The sequence below is a fragment of the Pyrgilauda ruficollis genome, unplaced genomic scaffold (assembly GCF_017590135.1).
Source record: "Pyrgilauda ruficollis isolate IOZ18807 unplaced genomic scaffold, ASM1759013v1 scaffold48, whole genome shotgun sequence".
Taxonomy (NCBI): domain Eukaryota; kingdom Metazoa; phylum Chordata; class Aves; order Passeriformes; family Passeridae; genus Pyrgilauda; species Pyrgilauda ruficollis.
Window position 1 is genome coordinate 5,732,293 of NW_024526377.1, and position 12,181 is coordinate 5,744,473.

Sequence of the window (12,181 nt, forward strand, 5' to 3'; positions counted from 1 at the left end):
AAAAACTGGGGGACACCGTGACAGGAGACACCCAGGACAGCCGGGACACCCCGCCCTCATCTCCCTGTGCCCCTCTGAGCACCCGCCGCCCGCCCCAGGACCTCCGAAGGCCGGGGCTGCATAACTCAGGCTGACACAGCCTCAGGATGCCGAAGGTGTTTTAATTCACCTGTGGGTAAAATGTGTTTTAATGAGCCTGGTACCTTAGCACATACGAGGTGGTCATAGAATGGACTGGGTGGAAGGGTCTCTAAAGACCATCTTGTTCAAACCCCTTTGCCATGGGCAGGGAGACCTTTCTCCAAACCAGATTGTCCTGAGCCCCATCCCACTTGAACACTTCCAGTAATGGGACATCCACAGCTTCCCTGTGAATCTTGAGTCTAGTTGACTCAAGAATCTGCAGTCTTGCCGCTCTCACAGTAAAGGATTTCTTCCTAATTAAACCTACCCTCTGAGGTAAGAGCTGATCGGGTTCCCGTGCGGCGCTTTATGGCGAATCTGCCGCGGCCGACACGGCAGTGGCGGCTCGGCTCGGCTCCGCGGGGCGGGGCGGCGCCTGCGCAGTGGCGGCCGCGCGGGGCCGCGTCCCCTGAGGCGCCGCCCGCGGGCTGAGGGAGCGGCGGGGGGGGGGAGGATTTCTTCCTAATTAAACCTACCCTCTGAGGTAAGAGCTGATCATGGGGAACCAGGCTGTGCATCCCTTGTACTCTGTGTCACCACAGGTAACTCTGGCAGGACTGTCTGAACAAACACCCTTGGTGCTTATGGGCGTGAAAAGGCAAGTGTGAGGAAGCAGGCTCATTTGTGTGTAAAAGTCACCTCTCCTCGCTGGTGTCACAACTTCTACCAGCTTTACATGGAGCTTTGCTCGATCACTTTACCCATCAATGCTTCTCTTACTCAGAATGACTTAGATGAGACAACTCTTACAAAAACATGTTCTTTAGAATTTATGTCAGAGACCCAAGTAGAAGGCAAAAGGGAAAGACCAGACCTTTCCAGAGGCTGTGGTTGCTCCTCTGCAAAATTTTTTCGTCTCCTCTGACCACATGCAAATAACAGAGCAACATTATAGCAGAGTCATCAACTGGGTGTTCTGAACTCATGAGAAGCAACACTGGGAACCCGTCTTTAGCCTGCTGCCTTGACCTGCCCTCTTTACCTTCTGGACTCCTTGTGCCCATTTCTGCTCCTCTTCCCACCCCCTGCAAATATCTTCTGGAGAACATTTTATACTTCTAGGACCAATAAAGATGAAAGCACAGTTGTGCTCTGGCAAATACTGCCCATGAAAGGAAAGGACTGTGCTCTTTTTTGGACATGAATAATATTCATCCTTACCTTGGCATTGAAAGAACATTCTCTGGTCTTTGAGTCACTGAGCCTCACTACAGCAAGTGGGGTGGATTGTCCTGCCAAGAAAAGCATTTGTCTTCACGTAGAACCATTGCTTGAGCATCCACGTGCCACGTGCTTTATTTTTTACATGCACATAGTGCACACAGTTCTGCTTTGCAGAATCACAAGCCTGATTAATAGGCTACATTAATAAAGCCTTGTTCTTTACCTAAGACAACTAATCAGAGTTGGAATCACTGAGCTTTGCTGCCTGGCCCAGTCAAAATATTTGGGGGCGTCTGTCTATTGGATGTCAGAAAAGAAAGAAAAGCTGTCACTGTTGAGGTGCCTGGCCAGGTCACAGAGCCACATGAAGCAAAGTTTTTGCAGCTCTGAATCAACAATTTCACAGCTTAAATAAAAATACCCTCAAGTTCTTCGAAGTGGCATCATGTCAAAAGCCACATAACTCGTCACCAGCAGAGTTCAGCTTCACCTCACACAACACAGATCCAGGCACTGGAATCGCCAGCATTGGTTGTGAGGCCCTCTTGACAGAGGGCAGTGATTCCTGGGGCTGTCCTGTGCAGGACCTGGACTTCAGTGATCCTTGATGGTCCCTTCCAACTCAGAGTATTCTGTGATTCCATTAACAGATCCCATCTAAAGCAGGAGCCTGATCCCAGTCTGTTCATCTCATTCTGTCACAGTTTCCTTATTGACAAAACTCAAGGCTCATACCACCTGTGCTTTCCCTGTCCCTCCTGCACATCCCCTTGGCTGACCTCTTTTGTTGTTTTTCAGGTCCCAGTGCCAGTTTTCATTCACAGGAATATCTTTCCTGTTTTTCTCAAGTGCTCTTTCCAGATACTTTCTGTGCTTTCTCTCTCACCCCTGGCATCTCTCTAGCCACTTACTGATAAGCTGCTGCACACACAAGTGTTTATCAAATACAGCTCCCATTTCCTTCTCTTCAGCCCACTGATTAGCTCCTTCTCATAGCCTCCATGCCTGGCTGGTATGAGTTGGCTTCTCCTGAACCAACTCTTGTATAGTAATAATAATAAAACAACAATAATCTCTACCAAGTGCTAGAGAATGCAAAGTTCAAATATAGAGCAAGTTCAGTATTGCACAGGGTTTCAGCCTGCATCTGGAGCTGGAATCCATGAACAGAGTGTGGATGCCCTTATTGAGGGCTCAGCACTTCTCCTTTTCCCAGTTATATGGTTTTATTCACAAATGGGAAAAGCATTTCACTGAAGATGTGTATTCCCAAGTGTGAAATGAGAGTGCAGCTTGCCTGGCTGTTTCATTAGAGCAGCCCCACAGAATTAAGGTGATAAAATCAATCAAAAGTTAGAATTAGTACTGCTTTGTACAATTTTCATTTCCATTTGCATAAGCTATTTCTGGGAATCTTTCACATCCCACAGTCATACACTGCATTTGTTCAGAATCTCTGACTCATTCAGCGTTGCTGACGTACCTGACCTAGATATGAATGAGGGCTACACAGCACAGGGGCTCATCTGTAACACAAGACTCTGCTTGGTTTGTTACAGAAGCTGGAAAATGTTGAGAGGTAAACATGAGGTTTATGAAGGGAGATTCGGGACAGATTTTTCTCTTGAGTTCATTTACGATATAAAAACAGCATTCATTAATTGCGTCTTCCTCCTTTTCTGCTTCCTCATTGTGGCATTTGCAATGTGCTTTGAAAAGCTTTATGTATTTCTATAGTTGAAAATTATAGCATCTGTGATTAAATGTGATAATTACTTTTAAATCCCCTTATCCTAGATGTCATATATTGAATATATCCAGTTAGGGAAGCTTTACCTAAACTTCAGTGTGTCAATAGATGTCATTGAATATATCCAGTTAGGGAAGCTTTACCTAAACTTCAGTGTGTCACTTTCCTTTTTTTTTCCCCATGAGCATTTCAGAAAATAAAGTAATTTCTGTTGAAATAGCAAATCAATAAATGTCCCATAAGCACCCAAAACAAAATGAGGCAAAGCTCTGTAGAGGGAAGATAAAATAACTGGCTAAATGAGGCAGTTGTCCAGTGAGAGAAAGCAGTAAATTATGTGATTGTGACCTAAGGATCTGCAACAAAAAATACCAACAGAGGATAAAAACAGACATATGTCAACAGCCTTGATTTAGACACTTAATAACCCTCCAATGCTTGAATTTCCGACCTGACTGATTTTTATTATAATACCAATATGTTAAGACAAAAAATTCTTTAGCATTTTCCAAAGTAGAGTGCATAAAGCATTCTAACAAGAGAGCAGAACTCAGGTATACCTAACAAGCTCAGTATTGTAAGAAACGGTGTAAAATAAAAATCTCCAACTTTGTGTGCACTTGCTATAGAACGGAAAAAGCCCAAAACATGTCTGGGTTTTTTTAATAATTATACAATACGCATACACTCTACTGCATTTGAGTTTCCCGTGCTTGCTTGCAAACAATCCCCTGGGCAGTTCCAATGTGTGACAACCCTTTTTGTGAATATAAAATAATATCCAACCTAAACTTTCCCTGGTGCAACTTGAGGCCTTTACCTCCTATCACTTGTTACTTGGGAGAAGAAGCCAACTCCCGTCTTCCTTTCAGGTGGCTAAAGAGAGCAATTAAGTGCCCCCAAGCCTCCTTTTCTCCAGACTGAGCACCCCCAGCTCCATCTGCTGCTCCTCATCAGATTTGTGCTCCAGACCCTTCCCCAACTCCACAGCTCTTATCTGGGCATGCTCCTGCACCTCAATCTCTTTCTTGTAGTAAGGGACACGGAACTGGATACAGCATTTGAGGTGTGTCCTCACCTGTGCCAAGTACAGTGGGACAGCCAGTGCCTGGTCCTGCTGGCCACAGAAGGCCAGGAGGCCACTGGCCTTCTTGCCCACCTGGGCACACACCAGCTCATGTTTGGCTGCTGTTGGTCAGCACCCCTATGGCCTTTCCTGCTGGGCAATTTTCCAGCCACTCTGTCCTCAGCCTGGAGCACTGCAGGGCTTTGTTGGGACACAAGGGCAGGACCCAGCACTTGTCCTTCTTGAATGTCATACAACTGGTCTGGGTCTGTCAATCCTGCCTGTCTAGATCACTCTGCAGAACCTTCCTACCCTCCAGGTCATCAATAAAGATCTTAATCAGGGCTGGACCGAGTACTGAGCCTTGGGAAACACCACTAGTGACCGGCCACCAACTGGATGTGTCACCACTCACCACCACTCTGGGCTCGGACATTCAGCCAGGTTTTTAGCCAGCAAAGAGTGCACCTGCCCAAGCTGTGGGAAGCCAGTTTCTCCAGGAGAATGCTGTGGGAAGAGGTGTCAAAGGCTTTGCTGAAGTCTGGGGAGACAACATGCACAGCCTTTCCCTCACCCACTACATCATCACCTGGTCATAGAAGGTCAGGTTGATCAAGCAGCACCTGCCTTGCATGACCCCATGCTGGCTGGGACTGATCTCCTGATTGTTCTTTATGTGGTGACACACACAAGGATTTGCACCATGACTTCCCCTGGCACCACGTTCAGGCTGTAATTGCCCACATCCTCCTGCCAGCCCTTCACGTAGGTGGGTGTTGCATTTGCCAGCCTCAAGTCATCTGAGACCTCCCCACTTAGCCAGGACTGCTGCTAAATGATGGAGAGTGCCAGGGCAGCTCTTCCTCCATTCCGTCACTGCCCTGGGGTGGATCCCATCCGGCCCCATGGACGTGTTGCATTATTTTTAAAAGAAAAGGGACCATTGTTTAGTGGAAGCAAAGATTAAACTTTGTAAAGTAATTAAGCAGTTCTTCCTGGATTTTGTAAACTGTTTTTCCACTAAGGGAAAACTTGAGCTATATTTACAGCTGTGGAGGTAATCAGCAGTATCCATTTAATATAGATTCTGGGGGAGGACACAAAAGAGAGTATTCTCAAAAGCTACACAGGTTTAAGAAATTTTTTAAAGTTAATTAGCACATATTTTTATCGGATTTTTGTTTTCTCATTGATTTCAAAGGGAAAACAATTTGAGCTTGTGCTCTGCACTTTTGGAAGTTCTACTTGAAAACGCAAAGATGAATGCTCAGAAATTATAGGGGGTTGTTTGGCAACCAGCTTTATGCTTAAGGAAGAAAAGTTACCATTGCCTTCCTGTAAATGCTACATTATTTTTTTCCACATTATCTGTCTGCAGTAACTATATCTGCTTGTTATTTTTATCTGCCATGTTTAATGTTGAGTTCTAGTTTAGGACGCATAATAGCTGTTTTCTTGTTACAGAACATTAACTTTATGCTTCCAGTAACAACTTTATAATGAAAATGCTAATAAAAATGGGGCAGTGCAAACTACACAGTTACAAATCTCTCCAGAGCTTAGTATGAGGCTTAACATAATTCTTGACATCTCAGGATTGTATAGTCTACTGATACTGATTACACTGCACAGTTAATTTAAAAATTATCTCCTGCAGGTCTGAGAGAAAAGCAACAATTATAAATAACTTCAGAAAAAATATATACATACTGAAAATGCTTCTAATAAACATTCTGGTTTTCTCAGTGTAGCAATATAGTCACTGCAGGACTCAGAAATACCCTGTATTAATCACATTTCTGCTTGCAGGTTTATACTGTTTAATCCTATTACAACTGTACAGCATGTTTTTCCTTTGGTAGGTGGTGTCAGACTAGCTGGAGACAGCAGCACAGGATGGAACACTGTGCAGGTCTAAATGGCAGTTTTCCTTGCTCTTTTAAGTACTTTTGGATTGGGGGTTGTTTTCTTACACAGGGACCTCTAAGACAAGAAATTATATTAGAAAAATGAAAGTTAAGAAATGCTGTTATGTGCTGCTCCTTCAGTCTAGTACAAAATGAATACTGTGCATCTGGACTGAGATAGAAATGCGTGTGAGAAAGCAAACTTTGCCTTAAGCTTTTCAAAATGTAGGACTGTCAAAACAGAAGATTATTTATATTTATGATTATGTATAAAAAGTGCAGCACAATATCCAAACAGCACCTTGATTTCATTCTTTTCAACTTTACTGTAATTCAGGGCAAAAGGAAATATATATACACACCAAATAAAAAAGGAAATTCATAGTACAAATAGAATATTCTCTACACCACTACATGGTACTGAAAAAGGCACAAAGAGAGGTGTAGAGGATAGACATCTTTGTTATCGTATTTCTGCTGGGAAAGTTGCCACTGCTCTCATGGAACAGGGAGCTATTTATAGGATAGTGGAACAGACAGGAGAAACAGCACCAATCACGCTGGGTTTGATTTATTAGCTCTACAGGAGGAATTTGACAAGCATGATATGCCCAAATGATACAAATCTGACAGCTCCTCCATGATTTGTATGATGGTAATTTGATTAGACATTGCATCATATGGTTGACTTCAGCAGATTGCTGTACAATTCTCAATCTTCATCAATTTTCTGCAAGATTATCATGTCATTAAATACTTCATACCTTAAGTTCCCTCCCAGGAAAATGAGAGCCACCACCACTACCTACTGACATCATGTACCTGGGCTTATGGAAATGGAAAAGCATTGGAGACTGTCCCATACAACATCCTTGTCTCCAAATTGGAGACATGGATTGGATGGATGGATGGATGGATGGATGGATGGATGGATGGATGGATGGATTGGATTAAAGCAGGAGGCTTGGAACCACATGACCTTTAAGGTCCCTTCTGACTCAAACCCTTCTGTGATGCCATGATCTAGGTCTGTCTGCCTAAAGCTTCTGGAGGCTCAGAAGCATCCAGAATTCCCCAGTGACTACAGAAGGAGGTTGATGGGACCACTGTGACCATATAACCAAGACTCTAAAGGAGCACATTCCTACTTATGAAAAAAAAAAACAACCTAAGGGATTTGTGTCATATCGATACCATTGATTTGCTCATTAATCTTTGCATCTTCCACATAATCACAGTCCTCTTTGACATAATTAATAGTGCTGATAGAATGAAAATCCATTAACAGGGAAAAGCTGTAAATACATCCTTTTTCAGAGTAATATTGCTTGACTGACAAAACGTCCAGTCGTCACCTATTCATTCTTTGCTCCTTACAAGGTGGAAAACACACGCAGTGCACAGTGTTTGTGGGCATTTTAACCAACCCCTCCTGCCCCTCTCTTTTACAGAGGAATTTTGAAAGTAGTATAGAGAGTACACCACAAAATGTTTTAAGGAACATTTACAGTTTTACAGTTTTCCTAAAAATCACTAATACTGCTTATCTTTTGAATACTGCAGCTACTGAAATGTGATAACAACTCTGAATTGTGTAGTCTACAGGCAGTCTGTGTAAGAGAAGGTGACTTCACTTCTCTAAATACCATTTACTAAGGCTGACAGAGACTCCGGTTATACTCCTTAATTGGAATAAGCTGTTTGAATTTCTTTTTTTATTACTCCTCCAGTATAAGCTCTCATCTTCAGGTTTCATTGGGCAGTATCTCAAACCAAAGCAATTCTGTATTCTGTCTGGCTTTGTTCTCTTGGCTATGCTGCAAGGTTTTTTCCTCATTCAAGAATGATTTATTATTCCTTTTCCTTTCCTCCTTAATAAAAACATGTTGAGGGTGCTTAATTTGTAACTCTGCTGCTCTAATGAGATAATTGTTCAAATTGGAGGGTAAAAGCTAATAAATTTTGTAGCTTGCAAACCTGAATACTCTCAATTTTTGGAGTTTTCTTCAGTTATTTTCTGTGTTAACAATGAGTGGAAGTTTAAGCAGTAAAGGTTTAGCTAGACTTCTTTCTGCTTCACTTCTCTTTCTCTGGAAGAACAGCACAGTTGCATAACACGTGAAGTGCAGTCCCTAAAAACCATCTGCTCAGTCTCTTTTCATTAGCACACCATGGCAAGGGTTTGGGTTTGGTTATTTTTGTAACACAGACACCACTACTTAAACATCCAATAAAACTGTAAGAGTTCTGGTTTTATGTTCGTACAAGGAAACTCTGCTGAGAAATTACTCATCCCTGTTATAGCTCAGCCATCAATTTTGCAAAACTCATTTATGATTAAACCCATGCATGTATTGTGGACACTTCACGTGCTTTATGACAGTTTACATTTGCTCATATCTATTATCTTCTGATATATTCTGAACCATAACTGAAGCCTGATTATAATCTCATTCATATGAATGAGAGCCAGAAAAAAAAACAACCTTAGAAATCAGTGAAGTCACTCAGATGTTATGGAATTTTATGGAGTCAGAATCTGGCTTTCAGTCACAACAATTTTAGATAGATTACACGGTCCCACATCAGCAGCACTATTCTGCCATAAAAACAACCATCAAATGCAATTAACAGATGTGAGCTGTCATTGAGATCAAGCCTTTGGAAGTTGTTACTTTAGTGTGACCTTACTTACCTATTTTTCTAGCAGAAATGTTGAAGCTCAAACAAAAATTCAGGGAAGTTTGGTATTCTGGGATTTCTTAATATCCCATCTGGACATACTGGAGGACATCCAGCCAAGGACCAGCAGAACCTTGACATCCCTTGTGGTTGCCATGCATGCAGGCCATGTCTGCAAGAGCTCCAGAACCAGAGCTGCCAGTGAATGGGCAGAGCCTGGCACAGTGCAATCCTCCACATGGTCACTGTCACACAGCAGCACATGGGTGTTTAATGAAAATGGCATCTACATCAAAAGGGTGTTTTGGACGGAAGGAATTGCTGCCTTCATTCTGCATCCCACAATATTAACTATTGCCTTATCAGCTGAAGTATTGATAAGCAAACATTCTTATTACCATTGCCCTGGGAAAAACTTCACTAGAACTTGATTGTTCTTGCACTAATATATATATATATGTGTGTGTGTGTGTGTGTGTATGCATGTGTGTATGCACAGTTTTAATGGTAAATCTGAACTTTAAAATAAATAGAAAAAAACAGATTAAAGATGAGCATCTGTATGGAAATTATTTCTGATTGTTCAACATGCAATTGCTTTTTCTACTATTAAAAAAAAAAAAAAGAAAAACTATATCAAAACCTTTACTCTTACCATGATAGACCATCCAAGATTATTTAAATATTTATTTTCTCTACTAAGCATGTGAAGTGGCTAAATTTTCCATTTCCTGAATTCACTGATTCCAAATAGGAAAAAAAAACTTTATATAGCAACAAGCTCAGAAAGGAGAAATCTGGGAAATTTGTGCTTCAAAGACCTACAAAACACCTATCGATTTAGTTGACCAAGAAGCATCACAGCATAAAGAACATAGACAGAAGAGATTCCTCACAACTTCTTAACTTAGTTTTCACTAAGTTTTTGGATGTGCGGATGCCTGAGCTAAACGCAGATATAAATACATTTATTAGTGGGAGATGTAACATCACTGTTGAAATTCCTGCAGACAGAAAGAACCACCATACACACTAGTGCTTCTCATCTGAAAACTCTACAAAATTATCTTCCCTCTCCTTTTCCCCTCAAAGATTCCATTTTTTGATAAGACAGAGTTTGCTTCTTGCTTTCCTGCCTCTATCCTATAACACCAGCTTTTTTCTAAGACCAATTTAAGCAGGAAGGGGTCGGGGCATTTCTTTGTTTCATAGCAGAAGCCAGATTTCATTAACACATCTCTGAAGGTACAAAGTTTGTGTCTCCAGCTGACAGAGACAGACCAATGTCAACCCCTTGGTGTGGGATGCATCCACAAAGTGCCTCTGCCTGGAGAACCAGAGCAGCTGTGGCAGTGGAAAGCCTGGGTGTGTCAGGTCTCCATTACAGGCAGAAGCAGCCCATAGCAGCTATGGCAGCCAGCGCATGGGATGAACAAGACTTCGTGTCTAGTGGGACATCACACACAGTTAAAAAGCTTCTGGGGACTGCCAACACTGGACTGTGATCCGGGTTAGAGATTTGCTATCATATAAATTCCTTAGAATAAGTGTGAAACATATCTGGAAGAAGAGATGGTTAATAGATCTCATTTTCCACTAGATGGTAGTTAGTCAAGTCAACTAATTTAATAATATGTGGGGAAATGTGTTTATTAAAAAAATGCATTAAGCTATGCACTTAATGTATATGCTTTCAGCATGTTTTCCATAGCCTTAAGTAAACAGAGCTCAGTTCACAAAGCATCTTTCATCCCTGCCGCTTCCCTTTTTCCTGTCAGACAAAGATAAGGCTTCTGTGAAGCTTGGAAAAATAATTTTTCACTTTATTAAAATAGCAGATTTTTCAGATAAAGCCATATTGTTTACAGGAAATGATTTCCCTGCTGAGACAGTGATGTTATCAGACAACAAACAATTCTGACTGACATAAACTGCGTTTCCTTCATTCTGCTTCCAGGGCCCATGTACTGTTCCATGGATCAGGCTTTCCTTGGCTGCAAAAGTGAGGGATCTGCTGCTCCTTAACAGAAAGAGAAAACCCAGTGCCAGAGATAAGACCCTCACTACTCATACTCACCTACTATAAAATCATATTTTAAGTTCAAGTTTTAAGCCGTTTTACCTTTGTCTGTACTCTCCCCAGACACAGAACCTCTATAAAATATGAATTAAGCTGGTCAGAACTGGCACAGCTGGTTAAAAGGAAGTGAGCTGAATTTTGGAAGAGTCTTAGTAAACACAAGAGATAAGTAAAGCAAATATCAATAAACAACTATTGAAACACTTCTATTTTTAGCAGAAGACAAATCCAGGAAGAATAAAACATATGAATAAATGTATGTTCAAAATTGCTGTGAAAAAAAAAAAAAATCCACATTAACTATGCCTCTGTGGTTTTCAAGAGAAATTTAATTTTTAAGTGACTTACCATTGATGTCATATCTATAAAAAACTTCCAGACAATCTTATAAATCATTCACACTCTATCTCTGCCCAAGATATTTATCCCATTTTGGTTTAGGCCATCACTGGCACCATGGAATTATCAATGTTTATCTAAAAAGCATCAACAGAATGGAAGGAAAAAGTGAACTACACTATTTAAAACAGTGTCAAATTCTGCAGGGTTATTTTATGCTTGGAATCCTTGAACACATATTCTAGAATTTTAGTTTTAGTTTAGCACAAACCAGAATGCCAAACATTACCTCAACAAGAGGAACAAAATCAGTATCAGTGTCTGATTCTCAGATGAAGATTTTCACAAAAAACAAGTCAGCACTCACAACACTCACAAGTGCAGCCAAGCCCATGGACAGGCACAGTACTCATTCTCCTATCAAATCCTCACTTAAAAAACCTAAAACCAAACAACCCCTTCTTTCCCCCACCAAATACTGGTCCTGACACTCTTCAGTGAGTGTGTTTGCTCCCTTAGGAGAAGCCAAATTATTTGAAATCATTTGATACAGTATCATTATAACCTACTCTACAGCCTATGTAACCAAGGAGTAGCTAAACAAAATCCACAAACCGGGAACCACAAAGAACTCAAACTCTTGAAAAACCCAACTATTCAAATACTTACATTAATGAAAGCTGCAAAAGTCTCATTGGTTTACAATATTTACATTTTACTCCTAATGAGTTTTCAAGCGCTGCATCAGAAGCAGTCAGAACTGTTCTTTAATATAACAACAGTTAAGTGTCTAGTTGGATCATACTTGAATTTCTGCAATATGAATTCTAGATTTCAAATGCATTAAAAAAACCCCAAAAACCTGCTGAAATACCAAATATGCCTCCACATTTGATGTGCTCAGATTTACTCACTGTCCGTGCTACCAAGGAAATTAGCTCCACACAGAGGCACTGGCTGAAAAGATAAATCTCAGACATTTTAGTTGGCACTAACTGTTGATTTGAGAA